This window comes from Podarcis raffonei, chromosome 17, assembly GCF_027172205.1.
Source record: "Podarcis raffonei isolate rPodRaf1 chromosome 17, rPodRaf1.pri, whole genome shotgun sequence".
In the NCBI taxonomy this organism is placed as follows: Eukaryota; Metazoa; Chordata; class Lepidosauria; order Squamata; family Lacertidae; genus Podarcis; species Podarcis raffonei.
This window is the reverse complement of record NC_070618.1, coordinates 40,072,919-40,096,011: the sequence shown is the minus strand read 5'-3', so window position 1 is coordinate 40,096,011 and position 23,093 is coordinate 40,072,919. Positions and strand designations below refer to the sequence as shown.

At 44.8% G+C, this 23,093-nt stretch overlaps 1 pseudogene; it reads left to right on the top strand.

Annotated features, from left to right (window-relative positions):
• The first annotated feature begins 3,275 nt into the window (after positions 1 to 3,275).
• Positions 3,276 to 4,083, top strand: LOC128405361 (olfactory receptor 1L4-like; annotated as a pseudogene).
• The last annotated feature ends 19,010 nt before the right edge of the window (positions 4,084 to 23,093 follow it).

Genomic DNA, 23,093 nt, shown 5'->3' with positions numbered 1-23,093 from the left:
GTGCCACTCTGAGCTAACATCCGGTGCTCAGTACACTGTCTCTTGTTCCCACGGTACATTCCAATAACATCAGTTTCCTGTTTACCATTCCAGCCACCTGGAGCTCGCTTCTGCATTGCTCCTTTTTCGTAACACTGCCAGCTAGGGATTTGGATTGCCACCTTAAACTGCTAGATGATACTATGTGGAGAGGGGAAGTTGGTAGACTGGGGGAATTTGCTGCAGCTGGGCCAGCTAGTGGGAGTTCTCCATCCCCTCTCTCCAGGCACAAACACCTCTCCTTGCTTGCCTGATGCGTGGGCCTGAGGGTAAGAGCCACAGGGTAAGGTGATCACATTTAAAGCACATTATGTCCCCTGAAGACTCATGGGAACTGTAGTTTACCCCTCACACAGCTACAATTTCCAGCACCCTTAACAAACTACAGACCGCAGACTTTTTTGGGTGTAGCCAAGTGTATGGAGTGGATCTGCCCAAAGCAGCGTTTTTATTGCTGCATTTAGATAACTTAACAGTGCAGATGCCCTACTGAGTTCAAGGGGACTTCAGGTAAACATGTTATAGGATTGGAGCTTAATTGCTAAGGCAATGCTATGTTCTGTGTTTATTCTTCCAATGTTATTCATACATTTACATTTTCTCCTGGAGATAATTTCAAAAGTTGCCATTCTAAACAGATGCAAGGGCTATTGCCCCAAAGTTTTTAACAAAGTCTGATTTATGCCAGGTGAGAATTTGGCCAAGTTGCTTTGGTGCAGTAAGGCCAGCCAATTAGCCATCCCCTTTGATCCAAAGGTACAATAGCTGCAAATCCAGTTCATTTTGCTCAATGCAGATTTACACCAGTTGGCAAATCTGGACCTGATGGCTCCAGTAGAACCAGACTAGATAACCCTGTCTAGGAAATTGCACCCAAGATACCCAGATAATTCCCTCCCTTCTATGCTGTGTTCATCTGCGTCCCCAGATGCTTTGAGGCTCAGCTCTCCAAGGATTTCTACTGTCTTTAAGAAAAACCCCGTGTGGTTAATCATAGAAGGGAATGGAGCTCATTAGACGTTTGTTCAGGAACCAAGTTAGTTAGCGAATATTGCAGCTTATATCTGTCTATCATGCTTCCATTTGTGCTCTCCTATTATTATTGTTGTTGTTGTTGTTGTTGTTCCTGAGAATTTCCACCAAATAAAGTGATTTTTTAAAATGATGGAAGTTGTAGTCTAGCAACATCTGGAGGGCTGCATGTTCTTACCCCTGATTACCTATTAATTGACAGTTCTTTCTGTGTGCCAAATCCAAAGTGATAGCAGCTTGAGCAAAGAAACTCTGCTTGCAAATTTACTATAACAATTTGCTGGAACATACAAATAAAATCCTTATAGAATCATAGAATCATAGAATTCTATCTGCTTTCTTATTATCCCAAAATCCCAGCTTTCAGGAAAGAAAGTTAAGACCTTCCCAGATGTTTTCTAGTCAGGTATTGTATCTTAAAGGAGAACTAAAGTTATCATGATTTGCTTTTAGTATAATTACCCCTAGACCCTGAGTTATCTTGAGCATTTGTTAATGGAGAATCTCTTTGGTTTCTGGAAAATAGATTGCTAACAGGGTAGGAGTTTGGGGCCTCTACCCTGGGCATATTTCTTCTAATATCTGCATTACGGCCAATATAATGAATCTTCCCTTCTTGCCTGTTGGAGCATTTCCAAATATTATTAAGACAGGTGACAGAGGCAGGAGCAGTGCTGTTTTTGAGGCGGCCTGCGCTGGTATGCCATACTGCCACCTCTTTTTCTTCCCACCACCATCCCGCAGCTGCTGTTGCTCACTCACCCACCCACCCACTCCTTCCCCCATCGCACTTCCCACCCTGCTTCATTCTCCTCCTCCTCCACAGCTTCCCGGAGGACATTTTAACAATCGCCAAAGCACCTTCCAGGAAAGTGCCCAACTATCATAAAAAGGTCACACCAGATGTAGCGTTCCCAAAGCAAGGAAGGATTGGACTCTGATTAATAGAATACACATGAGGCTTGACCAGCAAGACTCTGGGAGGGGTGCCAATAATAATAATTCCTGTCCACCCCTCGGCCCAGATCGTTTTATTCACAAAAGAATTTTTTACACAGTGTTTGTAAGAACCAATCAGATTTCCTCTGAGCATTTCAAAACCCCCACATGGGACGAAGTCAGATTAGATCAGAAGAAATTCTGTTAACTACAAAGACTACTCTGAGCATGCATACATATCTGGGAGTAAATAAAACAGGACTAGAAAGGAGGAATGCATCCAGCAAACCAGGAGGTCAGAAACAAGCAGTAAAGGAAGGAAGGATGGGTAGTATTTACCATCTCTTTGTGAACTCTCTTCCTGGCCCAAAGATCTATCTAAAGATTAAACTACATCAAAGTAACCTACTCTCTTTATGTACTGAGGATGCCTGATGAACAACTGGCCTGTGTTCTGGAATGCTGATGTGTTCTGGAATGTCAGGCAGAGAAATAGGACAGTAGAGAAAATGGCCAGAGATGCAGAGCCTTGTGGGATTTGATCAGAAATTATTGTCAATGAATCAAACCCAGTCAACGCAATGCTTTCGTCGTGGATACAATGGCTTGATGCATATTTTATAATTCCTCATAGTAATCCCATCTGATCACTACACCAGAGCAGCTGGTTAGAGTTGGCTGATAATGCCAAGGTTGCACGTTTGATCCTCATCTGGGACAGCTGCATATTCCTGCATTGCAGGGGTTGGACTAGATGATCCTGAGGGTGCCTTTCAACTCCACAACTCCATGATTCCATGATTCTGCAGCTTCTGGTCCTGCCTCCTCTGCTTCAATGTCTGAGTCTGAACTGCTCCCTGCAAGAGGCATTCCTTGCTCACTAAAGCCTGTTGCCTCTTCAGCATCCAACCATCCCACCCCCCATTCTCCCTCTGACCTCTCCTCAGCGTCCCACCCCCAATCCCTGGGCTCTGAGCCTTCTTCCTCTGAAGCATCTCACCCCTCATCCTCATCCACCTAGTCCCTGACAATGCGGAACTGATATAGGTATGGATATTAATGAAGCTAACTGGGAAAACGCATGATCCATTTTTGTCTAAATTGTGTGAAGAAAGCACACAGCATTTTAACTTAGCAGTTTGAGCCTAGCTGCCCATTTTGTTGCTGTGCATCTCAAAGCTCCTGCTTTACAGATGTATTCCAGTATTTGCAAACATGTAATATCATGCTGGTTTCTGCTTCTCCCTCAACAGAAAAATGTCACAATGGACAATCAAACAGTCTTTTCTGAATTTATCCTTTCGGGTTTCTCTGTCAGTGCAGAATACCGAGGCATCCTCTTTCCCGTTTTCCTAACCATGTATCTGCTGACTATACTGGGAAATGTGCTTATTGTCCTGCTCATCTGCTCTGATCCTCCTCTCCTTTCTGCTCCCATGTACTTCTTCTGGTGGATGTCACTGTTCCCAAGATGCTGGAGACCTTTGGAGACTCTGGAAGTGTAGACATCTCCTACTGGGGCTGCCTAACCCAGATGCATTTCTTCATTGCCTTTGGCAATATTGACAGCTTCCTTCTGGTTTCCATGGCAGATGACCAGTATGTGGCCATCTGCCATCCATTGCACTATGCCACTGTAGTGAGTCATAAACACTGGCTCTTGTTAGTCCCAGGCTCCTGGGGTCTCCCCAATGTTTACTGCTTGTTCCACACTCTTTTGACCAACCAGCTCTCCTTCTGTGGTCCCTGGGAGGTTTCCCACTTCTGTGACACTTATCCTCTATTGCATCTCTCCTGCTCTGACACTCATTCTACCCAAACGTTGGTCTACGCATTTGGCAGCATGCTGGTGATGACTCCATTTTTCTGCATCCTGCTGTCCTACATCTGGATTGTAGGTGCCGTGCTTAAGGTACCTTCAGCAGCTGGAAAGAAGAAGACTTTTTCCATGTCACTGTCATGACCCTCTTCCATGACAGCATCATTGGAGTCTGCTTCCAGCCATCCTCCACCTCCTCAGGTGAGAGGAGGCAGGTAGCCACTGTTGCATACACGTGGTCACCCCCATGCTGAACCCTATCATCTACAACCTGAGATGAAGGCAGCCATGAAAAGGCTCTTCAGTAAGCTTGGACTGGTGACCACAGGCACTTCAGCTGAACAGTGGGTTGCTAAATGAGAATTCATTAAAATAGGGGGTCTTTCACTCATTGATTTGCACAATGGTCACACTAGACCATGTTGGCTGCATAGATGGAGAATGGCAAAATAGATAAGATGCTGCCTCAAGGAGAGTTGTTCAGAGTATGCAAATTCAACTGCACAGACAGCTGTTTATCAGACAGACATCTTCAAAGATACCCATAATAACAACTGTTTTTAAATCCTTCCTATATATGTCTGTCTATTCAGAAGTAAGCCCCAGGGAGTATATTGGGATTCCCAGGTGAGTATGCATAGGCGTACACCCTGTCAATATTGCTGGAAGTACAATTTCCAACATGCTTGGATGCGGGCTGGATTTGGAATTCAATAGCATCTAGACTAGGGTACCACATTGTTTGCCCTTTGTGTATAGAATTGTGTATAGAATTGCAGCCTAATACTTACAACAGGGATGGGGAACCTGAGGTCCTCCAGACTTTGGTGACTCCAGCTTCCATCATCTCTGATCATTGGAGCTGGAGTGTGACAAGATCTGGAAGGCCACCTGTTGGGTACGCAGTGGTCACGCCCCTACAGAACCCTTTCATCTACCCCCTGAGAAACAAAGAGATTAAGGTTTCTCAGATAGCTTAATAAAAAATCTGAATGTTTTAAATAATTTTTTTTTTAATGTAGCCAGAAGACAGAAAATCAGAAGTTTTCTTTTTTGTATCTTTCTCTAGTTTTTGTTTTAAATCTTAGCTTCTTTCTTTCTTTCAACCCTTTTTTCTGTTTCTCTTCTTTCTTTCTTTTTTCTTTCTTTCTTTGAAGTCCTTTGGGGCCTTTATTAAGGTCCAGAGATTGTATACTGAGGGGGGTGGTAGATGGTTGATGGAGGGCCCTGGGTGGGAGACAGAGAAATGTTGGTCTCCCTGGGTAATAGGCTGGGAGGAGAAAGGAAAGATGAGACTGTCCTCTGTGGGTGGAAAGAGCTAAGCCAGGGGTAGGCAAACTAAGGCCCGGGGGCCGGATCCAGCCCAATCGCCTTCTCAATCTGGCCCACGGACGGTCTGGGAATCAGCATGTTTTTACATGAGTAGAATGTGTGCTTTTATTTAAAATGCATCCCTGGGTTATTTGTGGGGCACAGGAATTTGTTCATTATTTTTTTTCAAAATATGGTTTGGCCCCCCCACAAGGTCTGAGGGACAGTGGACTGGCCTCCTGCTGAAAAAGCTTGCTGACCCCTGGGCTAAGCCTTACTTTTAAGAGAGGACTCCATATTCAGCTTATTCAAGTTGTAATTTTTGTAGCTATTACTGTATCATGGAATTTTAAAAAATAAATAAATAAATAATAAAAAACTATTTTAAAAATATGAATAATAAAACTCATTAAAGAGCTCACCTACTGGAATTAGCCTACCTGCTAACTCCTGGATTAACACTGGCAACACACATCTTGAATATGCACAGGTCTTGCTATTTCTTAGTTCTAACATCCCAACCTTAATTAAATACTAACACTAACTTAATCCAGAATTCAGGATGTCTTGCACCCACAGATTCATAACAATATTTTTATCCAATGTGAAGAAGAGTGGAAAAGGAAAAAAAGGGATCTGTTGAGTTTTTGAAATGCATAAAAGCATATTACAAAGCAGATAAGGAAAATATTTGATGCAGGAAAACAAAGACAGTGTCAACATTAGAAAAAAAGAAACTTCCAATGGACTGTCCTGGTGGTTAAAGGAAGAATGTTTGCAAGGCAAAGTTTGGGCACAGGTCAATAAGCTTTGATATTGATAAAGATTGGCAGAGATTTACATTTCCAGCAGGAAAAATAAAGATACATTGTTAATTGTGTTAAACCTTCTGGGAGTTATATACAACAAGAATATTATTAACTTATGGTTTTACTCCATAGGCTCCATCTCCATAGAGAGACTGTCCACCCCACCCAGAAATTTACAGAAAGCTTTAACTTGCCTGTGTGTATAGTTGTTACAACAAACTAATATTGCCACCGCTCAGGAATTTTGGAGCTAAAACATACTGCTGTTTCCAGCTTCCATGTAAGACCCTCAGTTGAGGAAAAACACCTTCATTCCATAAGGTAAGTCACTTGTGGCTAAGGATGGAGGAATCAGTCAATTTTGGGTTCCTATTTATCCCAGTCCTGAATTCAGTTTGAGATTCAAATTCTTTCACTTCCTCATTATCCCAAAATAGATGAGATACTTCTCTTGGTTATTTGAAGGATAGAATTTTAGAGTAGGAAGGGACCCCAAGGGCCACCCCATCCAACCCTCTGCAATGTAGGAATCTCAGCTCAAGCATCCGTGAAAGGTGGCCCTCCAACTTCTGCTTTAAAACCTCCCATAGAAGGACTCTGTTCTACTGTCCAATAGTTCTTACTGTCATAAAGTTCTTCCTGATGTTTAGTAGGAATCTCTTTTCTTGTGACTTGAATCTATTGGTTCGGGTCCTCCCCTCTAAAGCAGGAGAAAAAAAGCTTGCTCCATCCTCCATGTGAGAGCCCTTTAGATATTAGAAGAGGCTATCAATTCTCCTCTCAGTTGCCTCTTTACCAGGCTAAATATACCCAATTCCCTCAACTGTTCCGCAGTAGACTTGGTTTCCAGACCCTTGATCATCTTGGTTGCCCTCCCCTGCACATGTTCCAGCTTGTTAATATATTTCTTAAATTACCATGCCCAGAACTGGCCACAAGAACTTCTCCAATCTATTAAGGTCATTTTGAATTCTGGTTCGGTGTCTGCGGCATTAGCTCTCTCCCCCCCCCCCCGTTTGGTGTCATCTGCAAATTTGATGAGCACCCCCTCAATAGCTTCATCCAAGTTGGGAATCTCTCATTCCTAATGATTCAAAGTTGGTGGATACTTCTCTGTTATTTCTTTTTTTAAAAAAAAAAGATATTTATTAAATTTTCCAATTTTTTAAACAAACAAAAAAGAACAAACAAACAAAATAAAAAAACATATAGTTCATAAAACATACTTTTCAATAACAAATTTCCCAGACCTCCTCATACCTCCCCTTCTTGTATTCCATTTAAAATTATTTGTTCAGCAAATCCTTCACTTAAAGCATTACAGCTTATAATATCACCTTATTTTCCAAACCCTTTCCCCCCCATCTATGTTCCTTTATATCATTACAGCTAGAAACCACTCAATTTCAATCCAACACCATTCAACTTTCCTTAATTTTGCAATATTTCTGTAAATAGTCCTTAATTTTTTTCCTTTTTTTCCCAGTGATTTATGTTTTTTTTAAAGAATATTTATTAAGTTTTCCATTTTTTAAACAAACAAACAAAAACAGAACAAACAGAAACATTAAAAAAGACATGCAGTTCATAAATCATACTTTTCAATAACATATTTCTCTGACCTCCTCATACCCCCCCTTCTTGTATTCCCTTTTAAATTCTTTGTTCAGCAAATCCTTACCTTAAAGCATTACAGCTTATAATATCACCTTATTTTCTATCCAAACCCTTTTTTTCCATCCATATTCCTTTATATCATTACAGCTAGAAACCACTCAATTTCAATCCAACATCATTCAGCATTCCTTAATTTTACAATATTTCTGTAAATAGTCCTTAAATTTTTTCCAATCTTCTTCTGCCGACTCTTCTCCCTGGTCACGGATTCTGCTCGTCATTTCTGCCAGTCCCATACAGTCAATCAGTTTCATCTGCCATTCTTCCAGAGTGGGTAGATCTTGCGTCTTCCAATACTTTGCGATGAGTATTCTTGCTGCTGTTGTAGCATACATGAAAAAAGTTCTGTCCTTCTTTGGCACCACTTGGCCGGCCATGCCCAAGAGAAAGGCCTCTGGTTTCTTCAAGAAGGTATATTTAAATACCTTTTTCAATTCATTATATATCATTTCCCAGAAAGCCTTAATCCTGGGGCACGTCCACCAAAGGTGAAAGAATGTACCTTCATTTTCCTTACATTTCCAACATTTATTGTCGGGCAAATGATAGATTTTTGCAAGCTTGACTGGGGTCATGTACCACCTGTATATCATTTTCATAATATTCTCTCTTAAGGCATTACATGCCGTAAATTTAATCCCGGTGGTCCACAACTGTCCCCAGTCAGCAAACATGATATTATGTCCAACGTCTTGTGCCCATTTAATCATTACAGATTTAACCGTCTCGTCCTGAGTATTCCATTTCAGCAGCAAGTTATACATTTTTGACAAAGTCTTAGTTTTGGATTCTAACAAATCTGTTTTCAATTTAGATTTTTCCACCTGGAAACCAACTTTCTTGTCTAAATTATAAACCTCCATTATCTGGTAGTAATGTAGCCAATCTCGCACTTTATCTTTCAATTTTTCAAAACTCTGCAATTTCAGTCTGTCCCCTTCTTGTTCCAAAATTTCCCAGTATTTTGGCCATTTGGCCTCCATGTTAAGTTTTCTCTGAGCCTTAGCCTCCATTGGTGACAACCACCTTGGAGTTTTATTTTCCATAAGATCCTTATATCTAATCCATACATTAAACAATGCTCTCCTGACAATGTGGTTTTTGAAAGCTTTGTGTGCTTTAACCTTGTCGTACCACAAATATGCATGCCACCCAAATACATTGTTAAACCCTTCAAGATCCAAAATGTCTGTGTTCTCAAGAAGCAGCCAGTCTTTCAACCAGCAGAATGCTGCTGATTCATAATAAAGTTTAAAGTCTGGCAGGGCAAATCCACCTCTTTCCTTTACATCAGTTAATATCTTAAATTTTATTCTAGGCTTCTTGCCCTGCCAGACAAATTTAGAAATGTCCTTTTGCCACTTCTTGAAACAGTCCATTTTGTCCAGAATTTGCAAAGTTTGAAACAAAAACAACATTCTAGGCAATACATTCATCTTTATAGCTGCAATTCGACCCAACAAGGAAAGCTTCAAATTCGACCAAATTTCTAAATCTTTTTTCACTTCAGCCCAACATTTTTCATAATTGTCTTTAAATAAATTCCCATTTTTAGCTGTCATATTAATCCCCAAATATTTCATTTTCTTAACCACAGTCAGGCCTGTTTCATTCTGGAACTTTTCTCTCTCAATCGGTGTTAAGTTTTTCTCAAGAACTTTGGTTTTTAACTTATTCAATTTGAATCCTGCAACCTGACCAAATTCTTGAATTAATTCTAAAACTCTTTTAGTACTAGATTCTGGCTCCTGTAGTGTCAAAACTAGATCATCTGCAAACGCTCTTAATTTAAACTGTTTGGCTCCGACCTGTATACCTTTAACCATCCGGTCCTTTCTAATCATGTTCAGCAAAACCTCCAGGACCGAGATAAAAGCAGAGGGGAAATTGGGCATCCCTGTCGTGTCCCTTTTTCTATCTTGAACTGTTCTGTAACTACATTATTTACAATTAGTTTAGCCGTTTGTTCTGAATATATTGCACCAATACCATTCTCAAAACCATGGCCTACCCCCATACCCTGTAGGTTCTTTTTCATAAAGCTCCAAGAAATGTTGTCAAAGGCTTTCTCCGCATCCACAAATATCAAAACTGCCTTAGTATTTATGTTCACTTCTAGCTTTTCCAAAATGTCAATTATATTCATTAGGTTATCAGAAAGATGTCTACCCGGAAGAAAGCCCGTTTGGTCCTTATGAATCTCTTCAATCAGTACTGTTTTCAGTCTCTTAGCTAAGATGTCAGCAAAGATTTTGTAATCCAGATTGAATAGGGATATGGGACGGTAGTTCCTAAGTTGAGTCTTTTCAGTCTCTGTTTTTGGTATTAGTGTAATATAGGCCTCTTTCCACGATTCTGGTGCCCTTTTCCCCTCCAGAATTTCATTACAAACTTCCTTCAAAGGTTGCAATAGCCACTCTTTCAAAAGTCTGTAGTAGCAGGAAGACAACCCATCCGGTCCTGGAGACTTGCCTACTTGCATATTCTGAATGGCACCTTCTATCTCCTGGTCAGATATTTTACAGTTCAACATAAGTTTATTTTCTTGTGAGATTTTTTGTAATCCATTTGTCTTCAGGAATCGATCTATGTCCATTTCGTTCTGTGGCCCTTGTGCATATAGTTGTTCAAAATACTTCTGGAAGCAGTTTCTAATCTCAATTGGGTTATGTATATCTTTTCCTTCCACTTCCAGGTTTGTAATTGTATTTAATTTTTGTCTTTTTTTCAGTTGCCATGCTAATAATTTCCCACATTTGTTTGCTGATTCAAATGTCTTCTGTCTCATTTGTTTAATTTTCCATTCTATTTCCTGGTTCATCAAATCCATATATTGTACCTGAAGTAGCTTTATTTCCTTCAGAATCTCCTGTGACTTTGGTTTTGCTCTCAATTTTTTCTCTCCTTTTATTTTCTCCAAAATTTTATCCTTTTTCTCATTTCGGCTTCTCTTCTTTATTGCATTCTGTTGAATCAGAAACCCTCCTTAAATTTTTTCCAATCTTCTTCTGCCGACTCTTCTCCCTGGTCACGGATTCTGCTCGTCATTTCTGCCAGTCCCATACAGTCAATCAGTTTCATCTGCCATTCTTCCAGAGTGGGTAGATCTTGCGTCTTCCAATACTTTGCGATGAGTATTCTTGCTGCTGTTGTAGCATACATGAAAAAAGTTCTGTCCTTCTTTGGCACCACTTGGCCGGCCATGCCCAAGAGAAAGGCCTATGGTTTCTTCAAGAAGGTATATTTAAATACCTTTTTCAATTCATTATATATCATTTCCCAGAAAGCCTTAATCCTGGGGCACGTCCACCAGAGGTGAAAGAATGTACCTTCATTTTCCTTACATTTCCAACATTTATTATCGGGCAAATGATAGATTTTTGCAAGCTTGACTGGGGTCATGTACCACCTGTATATCATTTTCATAATATTCTCTCTTAAGGCATTACATGCCGTAAATTTAATCCCGGTGGTCCACAACTGTTCCCAGTCAGCAAACATAATATTATGTCCAACGTCTTGTGCCCATTTAATCATTACAGATTTAACCGTTTCATCCTGAGTATTCCATTTCACCTCAGCTATTTTACGATTTACAGTGGTGTCTTCCACAAGCTTTCCAATAGTTTGCGCGTTTAGGTTTACTTGCTGGGTCAAGTTATTAATACTGGCAGTATTTTGGTCTATCTTGGCTGACTGGTCAGTCACTTGTTTACTTAGACCCTCCAATTTTTCAAAAATTTTATTTAGCACTGTGGTAAAGTCCCCTCCTGAGGCCATTTCTTCCGGCCTAGGTTGTTCTAAATCTTCCTCTTGTGCCACAGGAATCGTGGGAACAGATGATCTGCGTAGCTGAGAAGTTAAAGTGGTCTGCAATGTTTTAGCTTTGGCTGATCTTGTCTTTCCACTCATCCCCCTTCTTATCTATGCATCAAGGTCAGTCCCACAGTCTGTCTTTCTCATGGAAATCCCCAAATCCACAGATGGAAAATTCCCCCAGTAAGTTGTCAAACCTGGATACTCCACTAGAGGGACACTATGTTCAAAAATGTTCAGAAATGTCGCAGTTTATAAAAGTTACAAAGTGCCCTCGACAAGTTAAACAATGGCCAGTTGCCAAAAAACCTTCAGAGTCCTTTTAAGTCCATTAAATTTCCACAGAGTTACTCTTTAAAAGTTAACATGTCCCAACGAAATGCGAGATACAAAATGACAGTTCCAAACAGCCTTCTAGTTCCAACACTGGCAGCTCAGTAGCCAGGGATTCAGTTTTTTTCCCAAGTCCAAAAGTCCAAGAAACAAGTAGGAAAAGGCTGATTTTCACCTTCTCCACCCCAAAATAAATTGAGGTGAGGTCTTCTACTTAATGTGGAAGTTTGGTTCTTGTTAACCCCAGATTCCACAGGCTTGGGTTCTTTAAAAGTCTTTGCTTTGATCTTAAAACAAAAGCCGAGAGACGGACTTCCTGGTTGCGTCTCCCGCTTGTATGCCAAATTGATTACTTTTTAATCCTGATTCAATCACCTACTCACGGGTAGTAGTTTTCTTTCCGCCGAATGGTCCCCAGGAAAAGGGTCAGCGCTCACCGACATCAGCTTAGCGGCTTCACTCCGCAAAAAGAGCGATCGACTCACAGCACCGCGCCAACCCCGACACGTTCCGGACCCCTTGCGGGGTCCCTTCACGCGATCGGGGAGCGCTTAAGGTGCCCACCGAGTCCCACGACCACAGGCTATCTCCGCCTGTGGGTTTTCCAGCGAGGGTCTCCGCTTCGCCGTAGCGGACGACCCGTTTCTGCGGAGCTTCCCCTTCACAGATGAAAGGGGACCGCCATTGCCGTTCGCGCCGCCCCGGAAGCCCATTTAATCATTACAGATTTAACCGTTTCATCCTGAGTATTCCATTTCAACAGCAAGTTATACATTTTTGACAAAGTCTTAGTTTTGAATTCTAACAATTCTGTTTCTAATTTAGATTTTTCCACCTGGAAACCAACTTTCTTGTACTTCTCTGTTATTTCACTCAGAAGTAATCCCAGTCTTAAATTCAGTTTCTTCCTCCATTGAGGGCAAACACCTTCATTTCATGAGGCAAGCCACCTGTGACTAGAGTTTGGTGAATCTGTCCATTTTGCTTTATCTTAGTTCCTGGTTATTCCAGTTCAAATTGCCCCATTCCCACATCACTCTGTGGTTTATTTTTTAAGCTCTTATGAAAATTTACACACATATCTGTGCCCAATTTGAATATTATGCTCATTTGTGCTGGCAGTTTTCAGTATATAGGAGAACTGCACCTCAAAATTATGAGAAGTGGATATTTTGAAGGATATCTGCAATTTGTTTGCATATGGGGAATGGTTGAGGGACCTGAGTATGTTTAGGCTGGGAAAGAGGGTCATGAGAGGACTAACCATCAAGAAGAACTTTCAGACAGGAAGAGCTGTTTGGCGGTGGAACTGTCTCCTTCAGGAGGTTGTGGACCCTCCTTTATTGGAGGTTTTTAAACAGAGGCTGGGTAGCCACCGGTCATGGATACTTTAGCTGAGTTTCCTGCATTGCAGGGGGTTGGACTAGATGACCCTTGGGGTCCCCTACAACTCTACAATTCTATGATTCTATTATTCTAATTCACATCAAAATGCAAACCAATTTATCCCCCATTCCTACTTGTAGTCCTACTTAGAAAATAGCTGGGCAGCCTGTGACCCTGCAGATGTTCCTGGACTCCAGCTCCTATCAGCCTCTGCCAGCACAGCCAAGAAACTGACCAGAGCTTCACTCGGTTTGCCTCCTCTTATTCTTGCCAGCTTAACCATACAAGTCATTTCCCACACCTTAGAATGTCAGGCATCTATAGATGGTGGTACAAAAATTTCCCCATTTTGACTAACAATCAAAGTAATAATACTAATATGGTATACCACTCAGAGTGGCCTGGAGGGAAGGAGTCATGTGTTGTTAATAATGCATTCATTTAATAAAAACAACAACATTCCCATTGTGTGGTTCAATATCATCTGGCAATCACCCTACCCTGCATCACTGTCACTCATATTCAGACAAATAGTCTGTTTTATTGTTGTTTACCAAAAGCGGAACCCCAAAGCATGGAAAGATATTCCTCAGGGGTCAGAAATGGAGGACGCAGCACCTCTCACTATTGGAGTGCAGCGGGGTCAGCCCTGAGTCAAAGCAGCCTTGAGAACCAGCTGCAGCAGATGCCATGACAGGCATGGAGGCAGCGGCCATAATGGGCGACAGCTGGAGGGGCGCAGGGAGGCAGCGGCAGTGAGCTGTGGCGGAGGAGCCTGGATCTGGTGCCCTAGGCGACCGCCTCACCAGGCCTCATGAGCAGGCCGGCCGTGAGTCAGCGGTGTTGCTTGTGGGCGACACATGGCTCTTTCCTCATCAGTTAGCATTGTGGAAGCAAAGAAGAGCCTTACGTTATTTTAAAGACTACCAGTTTTATTAAAGCATAAACATTTGTGGACTGGAGCAATGGTTTCCAAACTTTTTCCCACCACAAACAACTTGAAAATTGCTGAGGGTCCTGGCAGACCACTTAATGATCCCTACTACCATTGTAAATGAATTCCAATTGTAATACAATAAAAAATAATGTAAGAAACAAACGCAATAAAAATTTAAAATCAATTTGAGCATTTAATATGAAGGGTATGTGCTGTCTGCCATCTTCAATTACAAATCTAGAGCCATGTTGCAGATCACCTGAATGAAGCTCACGGACCACTGGAGTCCACTTTATCTGATGAAATGGACTTTTATCATGAAAGTCTATGCAATTATTTTTTTGTCTTTAAGGCATCACAAAACTTTTGTTGCCCCCCTTTTTTTCTGAAATAGGTAAACATAGTTACCCCTGGAAGCTGTTGCCCTGAGAAGCACCGTTTGAATGCTACTTGTGCCTCTCAGGGTCATTTTTAAATCCAAGAAACACTTTAGTCAGTGGAGGCTGTACCTTTGTGTATTGAACACTCCTCCTTCTCTGTCTTGCAGGCCATGCACAGCAGCAATGAAGAGAGAGGGCTGGAGAGGCCTTGGAGGTTCTAGGTGCATGGAGGGTAAGACTCATAAAAACTAGGATCACAGACAAGATCAGGGAGGGGCTGGGTGGGTATGGGGCCATGGGCTCTGATCTCCAGCCCTTTGGGAACAACTCTCTCAAGTCCTTGCTACACAAACTGAAAAAAAGGACAGAAGGTGCAGCTCTGTTCCCCTGCTGCATCACACAAATCTCATCTTCCCCTTTTGGAACAAGGCTCACACCCACATAATACAGGCAAAGCATTCCTGTACCACTTTAAGAGTCATGTCATCCTGCAAGGAATTCTGAGAACTCTGGTTTGTTAACACTATGATATGGAGTTGGCAGAACCTCCAGAACAGATTTAGGGGAGTGCAGGGAAGGAGAAAGTGAAAGTTCCCATACCCAAGGAGAAATCCTTGTGTTGATGAATGTTCTCCGTAGTTTATCACGGAGCCTCCAAGTGTCCCTATTTTCCAGGGACATCCCTAAATTAGAGAAGCTGTCCCGGTTTCTGATTTGATCCTGAAATGTCCCACTTTTCCTTAGGACATCCCTATTTGCATTGGATAAATGTTGGAGGGTATGGAGTTATCCAACCCCTGACCCATCTGAAGGCAATCCTGTATAGGGAAGCTTTTTGTATTGTTTAATGTTGTATTATGGTTTTATATATGTTAGAAGCTGCCCAGAGTGATGGGGGTAGCCTAGTAAGATGTGTGGGGTATAAATAGTAAAATTATCTGTCAGGGAACTGCCATCGGAACAAGAGGAGGAGGCAAGGCTCCACAGCGATGCTGGAGAGGGGCCAAGCAGGGAGAGAGGCAGGTCTCCGGCTGGGGAAGAAAATCAGCGCAACACCAGGGATAGAGGGGGGCTGATGGGGGAAGCAGAGAGGAGGCTCCAGGACTCTTCGCAGGAGACCAGCGAGGAGAGCACAGGTCCTCCGCTGCCCACACCCACCCTGCGCAGAAGACTTCCGCGCAGGGAAAGTAGGCGGCGACTTGGCGTCAAAGAACTTCTTTGCTGGAAGAGGTTCAAGAAATGCCCACTGACGGATTCTGCTAGCGACTGAACAGCCACGGAGTGGATGGCTGTCCAGACAGAAATGGTTTAACCAGGCAACCTAGCCCAGAGCGGCGGTAACTTACACATAAGCAACCCCTAAAGCCATTACAGCAATCCGTCAGTCCCTGAAGTTGCTTGTGCGCAGCGACAGGCAGGGGAGCATAAAGAGTCAAACCGGAGAAGCCGGCGCCACGGAGCAAGCAGCTGGAGTGCAGAATCTGGTGGAGAGGAACCAAGATTTAGAACAGCATGTGGCTCTGCTGACGGCGAGGCTGGACGAACGGAGGGCTCAGGATACCAAGGTCAGACCCACCCCCATCGCAAGGAAGGTACCTTACTGGTGCACAAGTTTGGGGGGAAGCCCCAGGACTACAACGCGTTCTGAACGGAAATAGAGTACGCTTTGGAACTGCAGCATGATGACTTTGCGGATGATGGGGAGAGGGTGGCCTACATTGTGGGGCATCTGGAGGATGGGGCACGGGAATGGATCAGGCCCCTAATGGCAAAGCAAAATGCCGCCTTGAAAGACGTCAGGAAATTTTTTCAGGCAATGAATGCAATGTATTCCAGCAAAGTGGAGCAAAATGTGGTTCGACGGCAATTGATGGGGTGCAAGCAGGGGAGCCAATCTGTTAGAGAGTACTGGTCACGCTTTGCAATGTTAATCCACCGGCTTGGGTGAGATCTGGACGCTGAACCCATTCAGATGTTGTTTGAGGAGGGGTTGTCCCCAATGGTCAAGGATGAGCTTTCCCGCGCGCCCCACCCGCAGTCGATGGACCAGCTGACCAAGGCTGTGCTTGCGATAGGCGTAAGACAGGAAGTGCGGGCTCAGGAGAAGAGCGAAGGGAGAGGGGAACGTTGCCATTACTACCGCATTCCTGAAATACCGAGGCAGCCTTCCCAGCCGGCTGAGCCAATGGAAATAGATGGCGCGAGAGAGAGAGAGGTTTCAAACTCCACTGAAGGGCGCAAGAGGGAGGGAAAGGATTGGAAAACCCACAAGAAGTGTTTCCTCTGCCAACGGCCAGGACATTTTGCCAGGGTCTGCCCTCAAAGAAAGGCCTGGCAAGGGATGGTGGGAGCTGTTGGCTGTGAGGGGAAGGGGGAAACGGATCAGGCCCAGGGAAACGGCCAAGCTTGGCTGCCAATCAGCGGGGGCAGCAGCCAAGCCAACAACCAATAGACCCTCCCAGGGCAGCTATAGCCATAGAAGTGGTGCTAGAACTCCCAAATGGGCACCCAGTCAAGGTGAAGGGGCTGCTGGATTCAGGCAGTTCCTGCAATTTCTTCAGCAAGAGCTTCACTCTAGAACACCAACTCCACCTGCTGCCTCTGGATTTTCCCTTGCAAGTGACAACCATCGACGGCAGGGAACTTCTGGGAGGGGAGGTGACGCACCAGACCCCGCCAATGAGAATGAGGGTTTCCAGGCACACAGAGACCATTGCCTTTCACGTAGCCACACTGTCAGGACCCCCAATAATACTGGGAATGAGCTGGCTGGCACTGCATGATCCAGTAGTGGCATGGCATCAGCGGTCAGTCACCTTTGGGTCAGCTTACTGCTTGGAACACTGTATGGGGGGGGAACCCCAAGGATGACAGTGGCCAGGGTGGCTGGAGTGGCTGTGGAGCCAAAAGGGAAGGTGCCACCCCAATATGCTGACCTGCAGGAGGTCTTCAGCGAGAAGGAGGCGGATAGACTACCCCTCCATAGGCCCTTTGACTGCCAAATGGTGTAGTGGTGTAGTGGTTAAGAGCGGTAGTCACATAATCTGGGGAACCGGGTTCGCGTCTCCGCTTCTCCACATGCAGCTGCTGGGTGACCTTGGGCCAGTCACACTTCTTTGAAGTCTCTCAGCCCCACTCACCTCACAGAGTGTTTGTTGTGGGGGAGGAAGGGAAAGGAGATTGTTAGCCGCTTTGAGACTCCTGAAGGGGAGTGAAAGGCGGGATATCAAATCCAAACTCTTCTTCTTCTTCTACTCCCAGGGGCTCAGCTGCCGGTGGGTAAACTGTATGCCATGTCGGACAGGGAGATGCAGGAGTTGTGGGAATTTATTGACAAGAACCTGAAAAGAGGTTTCATAAGGGAATCAAAGGCGGTGGGGGGCAGCCCGGTGTTCTTTGTGGACAAAAAGGATACTAATAAGCCCAGGCTCGTTGTGGACTACCGGGGCATCAACCTGGTGTCAGAACCCGTGACCTTCCCAATGCCCAGGATTGACGACATTTTAACACGGGTGAGGCAGGGGAAATTTTTTACCAAGCTGGACCTCAGGGGAGCATACAATTTGATCAGGATGAGGGAGGGGGACGAATGGAAAACCACCATGTTCACCCCCCTGAGAGCCTTTGAGTACTTAGTTATGCCCTTTGGATTACAGTCAGGCTCCGCCTGCTTTCAAGCTTTCATGCACCACGTGTTGGGGTCCCTGCTGTACAAAAACTGCGTAGCCCTGGAAGAATGGCAGACGAAGGTGATAGACTACATGGGACTGGCTGAGATGACTGGCAGAATCCGTGACCAAGGAAAAGAGACGGTGGAAGAATATTGGAAGAAATACAAAGTTTACCTTAAGAACTGTTATAAAATTAATGAGTGCTAAGATGTCAAGGGTAATGAAAAAAACAGAATTACAGCTGTAAATGACTGGGTAAGAGAAGAAGGATTAAAGAAAGTGAGTTATAAGTTAATTGAAGTGAGGGGTTGCTGAAGAAAATTTTAAAATAGGGATGCAGAAAAGGGAGGCATGGGGAAGTCGATGAAATAAGGTTTATGAAAAAGAGGTTATGAAATTATACGTATTTATATGTTTGTTTGTTTGTTTATGTATTGTGAATTGTAATGTGTTTAATTTATGTTGGAAAACCAATAAAAATTTATTTTTAAAAAAAACAAAAACAAAAACTGCGTAGCCTTCTTGGACGACGTATTAGTCTATTCTGACATGTCAGAGACGTCAGGGAAGTGCTAAAGAGACTGCAGAAGCACCAGTTGTGGGTCAAGCTGGAAAAATGCCAATTTCACGCAAGGGAGGTCGAGTTTCTGGGGTACAAGTTGTCAGACAAGGGCCTAGCAATGGACCCCAGCAAGGTGCAGGCGGTACTGGAATGGAAGGCCCCCAAGACCCGGAAGGACGTGCAGAGGTTCCTAGGGTTCAGCAACTTCTACAGGAAGTTCATCAAGAACTTCGCCCATTTAACAGCACCCATCACAGATTGTCTCAGTAGCAAAAAGAAGTTTGTCTGGACGGAAGGGGCCCAGCAATCCTTTGAAAGCCTGAAGAAAGTGTTCGCGTCGGAAGAGCAGCTCCTGCACGTGGATCTGGAGAAGCCCATGAGGCTAGAGACCAACGCGTCAGACCGGGCCATAGGAGCCGTACTTTTGCAGCCAGGAACCCAGCAAGACTGGAGGCCGTGCGCCTTTTTCTCGAGGAAGCTGAGCAAGTCGGAGCAGAACTACACGGTGTACGACCGCGAACTGCTAGCTATCTATGCAGCGTTTCGCCGATGGAGACATCTGTTAATAGGGGCGCGGCACAAGATCCAGGTTTGCACAGATCACAAGAACTTGGAGTACTGGAGGACTGCGCGAGTACTCAACCAGAGACAGATTCGATGGGCACAAGAGTTCTCCAAGTTTTCCTTCGAGATCCGGTATGTGCCGGGAGAGGAGAACGTTAGAGCCGATGCTCTCTCCCGGAAGCCGGAGTACATGGAAGGAGAGGGACCGCCGGAAGCCCGAGACGTGTTCCCCGAGGACAGATGGGTGTGGGGGGGAGTGTTGGTTGGGAAACGAGAACTAGCCGGTCTCACCAGGGACGATGAGTTCGCCCAAACTAAAATCAGGGAACTACGGGAAGGAAGGGAAAACCATGGAGAGTTTGAGGGAAAGGAAGGGGTACTGTACTATAAGGGAGCGTTGTACGTACCGGGGGAGACCTTGAGGGGAAGGGTACTCAAACAACTCCACGACAACCAAACAGCGGGGCACTTTGGTCAGCACAAGACCATGCTGCTTGTCAAGGGTAAGGGAAGATGTACGGGAGTACGTATGGGGGTGCAACTGCTGCCAGAGGGCGAAGGGGGAGAGGGCGGCCCCTGCAGGGTTACTGGAACCCTTACCCATGCCGGGAAGACCCTGGGAGGTGGTGTCCATAGATTTTATGACAGATTTGCCCAAATCAAGGGGGAAGACAGCAGTCATGGTAGTAGTCGATCTACTGACAAAAATGTGCCATTTCATAGCTTGCTCACATGTGGTGACGGCAGAGGAAACGGCCAGATTGTTTGTGGATCACATCTTCAGGTTGCATGGGGCTCCCTCGAGGATCATCTCAGATCGCGGGAAACAATTTACTTCAAGGTTCTGGAGGAAGCTCATGAGCTTGGTGCAGGTCGAGGTGGGCTTCTCGACGGCAAGACACCCGGAAACCAACGGGCAAGCGGAACGAGCGAACAGTATACTCCAGCAATACCTACGCTGCTACGTCAGCGAGAGACAGAACGATTGGGTAGAGAAACTAGCGCTGGCTGAATTTGCGTACAATAACGCTGAACACGTGTCCACGGGAATGAGCCCGTTCATGGCCAATTATGGGTGTCACCCCAGGGCCTTCCCGGGGAGGGGGGAGGAAGGGTGGAGCGTACCTGCAGCAGAGCAGTTTGTGGAAGAAATGGAGGCCTTGCACCAGCAACTCCAGATGAATTTGGAGCGGGCCAAGGAAATTTACAAGAGGCAGGCAGACAAGCACCGTTGGGAAGGGGAGACCATACGGGTGGGAGACCGGGTGTGGTTGTCAACCCGAGGGTTACCCTTTAAGGGAGGGTGCAAGAAGTTGCAGCCGAGGCAGCTGGGACCTTTTGAGGTAACACAGCAGGTGAACCCCGTGGCATTCAGGCTCAAGCTGCCTGACAGCATGAAGTTACACCCGGTGTTCCATAGGTCCCTACTCTCTCCGTACAGGGAGGAATGGGAATTCCCGGGATGGGAGGGAGCAGTCACCACACACCTGCAGGTAGAGGAGAGGGAACACCACAACCAAGCCACGGAAATACTCAATTCCAGGTGGCGAGGGCGCAAGGTGGAGTACTTGGTAGCTTGGGAGGAAGAACCCTGGTCAGAAGACACGTGGGTTCCCGCGGAGGCAATCAATGACGGGTATCTAGTGGAAGAGTTCCACAGTCGGTTCCCACACAAACCAAAACCACCAGCGAGATTCTGGGAGGAGCAATTTGGCACCACCGACGAGGAGGAGGAGGACTTTGAGGGTTTTCCTGACTCCGAAGAGGAGGGAGGAGAAGCGTCAGAGAGGGAAGATGCAGACTGGGAGGCCCACCCCGTGGGGAGAGATCAGAGCGGGTGGGAAGCGGGTTTTGAATGCTCTGAGGATGGCGACAGCTCCTTCCGGGGATTCCCTGCATCGTCGGCCGAGGACAGGGACGAAGAACAACAACAAAACTTTATTAGCAAAGCCAACAGGCCACAGCTGTACAAGAGTTAAAAGTAAAAATAGAGATAAAAGGAGGAAAAGAACAGGCAAAAGATGGTCCGTCGGATGAACAAGTCTGTCACTCAGATGGTGGCCCTCAATTTCGCAGCTCTCTCGATGTACCTCGCGACCTTCTCTGTTATCTGACTTTCCGTATCAGATAATAGAAAATACAGTGTAATGTCTGATGAACGGCCGGGGTTGGAGAGAATGAGTGGAGTAATAATCTCATTCCTTAGGTCTTTGTAGAGGGGGCAAGAAAGAAGGACGTGAGACACTGTTTCCGTGTTACCATCTCCACATGGGCAGAGTCGTTTTTCAAATGGAGTCTTTTGGTAACGACCTTCGAGTACAGCAGAGGGAAGAACATCCCATCTAGCCAATGTAAAGGCACGTCTGTATTTCGGGATGGTTAGTTTAGACAAGTATGAAGCTGGAGAGTCAAAATGAGAAGGGGGAAAGTAGGTATACCATGGGCACAGTTTCTTTAAGATGGTCAGGTTGTTTTGTCGTTCGATGTCTTTCAGGCGCTGGCCTATTAGACTCTTTGCTTTGATGAGGCCCATTGATAATAGGGACTGTGAGTGCAGACCGCATGTAAGGAGTTTTTGATGCACGGTTTTGAACCACTTGCTTTTGTGAGAGTCTTGCATTACTAAAGGCAGTAGACCAGGTGGATTCAGATTAAGACGAAGCCAATAGTTGAATGTTCTCTGCCAAGTCCGAGTTTCCACAGATGGAAGGCAGGCCTCGAGTCTTAATGCTGCGTTGGGAACACAGGGGGGGACACCGAGAATCTGCCTTAGAAATTTAGACTGGACAGACTCAAGACTGGAGCAGTGGTTCCCCGTCCAGATTTGGGCCCCATACAGTAACTGCGCCAGAGGTTTTGCTTGATAAACTTCAAGGGCTGCTGGGATGTATCTGCCCCCCTTCGTGTAGAAGAAGCGGGACAGCATCTTGATACTTTGAGCTGCTTTTTCTTTGGCACATTTTTGATGGACATCCCAGGACCCAGTCGACTGGAAAACGATACCCAGATATTTGAAGGCTTTGACTTGTTCAATTGTCTGGTTATCCATCCTCCAGCTATACTGTCTGTGTTTCCTTGCAAAAACCATAGTTTTGGTTTTCTGATAGTTTATTGCAAGTTGCTCTCTCCTACAGTATGCTGAGAATTCACCTATGAGCCTATTTAAGCCTATTCTTGTTCGGGATAGGAGTATCGCATCGTCAGCGTACAAAAGCACTGATATTGCTTTGTCAGCCAGTTTGGGGGCGTGGAAGTCCGGAGATGACAAACAGTTAACCATATCGTTGATGTAGGTGTTGAATAGAGCTGGGGCCAGGATGCAACCTTGCTTGACCCCCTTACTGACAGAAACTGGTCCTATAAGATGGCCGTTTAACGAAGTTCTTACATGCAGCACCGTGTCTTTATACAAACAGCTCATCAGAAATAATAGTCTTTTGTCTATACTTGATGTGCTCAATTTATCCCAGAGTCTTACACGTGGAATTGAATCGAAAGCAGCCTTTAGATCGATAAAGGCTGCATATAACACCCCACGGGATTTTTTGGCATATTTGTCAATTAGATAGGCTAAGATGAAGCAATGGTCTATGGTGGATCTGCCTTGCCTGAAACCCGCTTGCTCTTCCGCTAGAATGGCTTCAGTTTCCAGCCAGCTAGTTAGCTTGGTATAAAGATGTTTGGCATATAGTTTGCTCGGTATAGGCAGAAGGCTGATTGGTCTATAACTTGCCGGGTCTGTCATGGGTCCTTTTTTATAGATTGGGATAATTATTGCCTCAGACCAACCATCTGGGAGTAAACCCGTTGAGTCGATC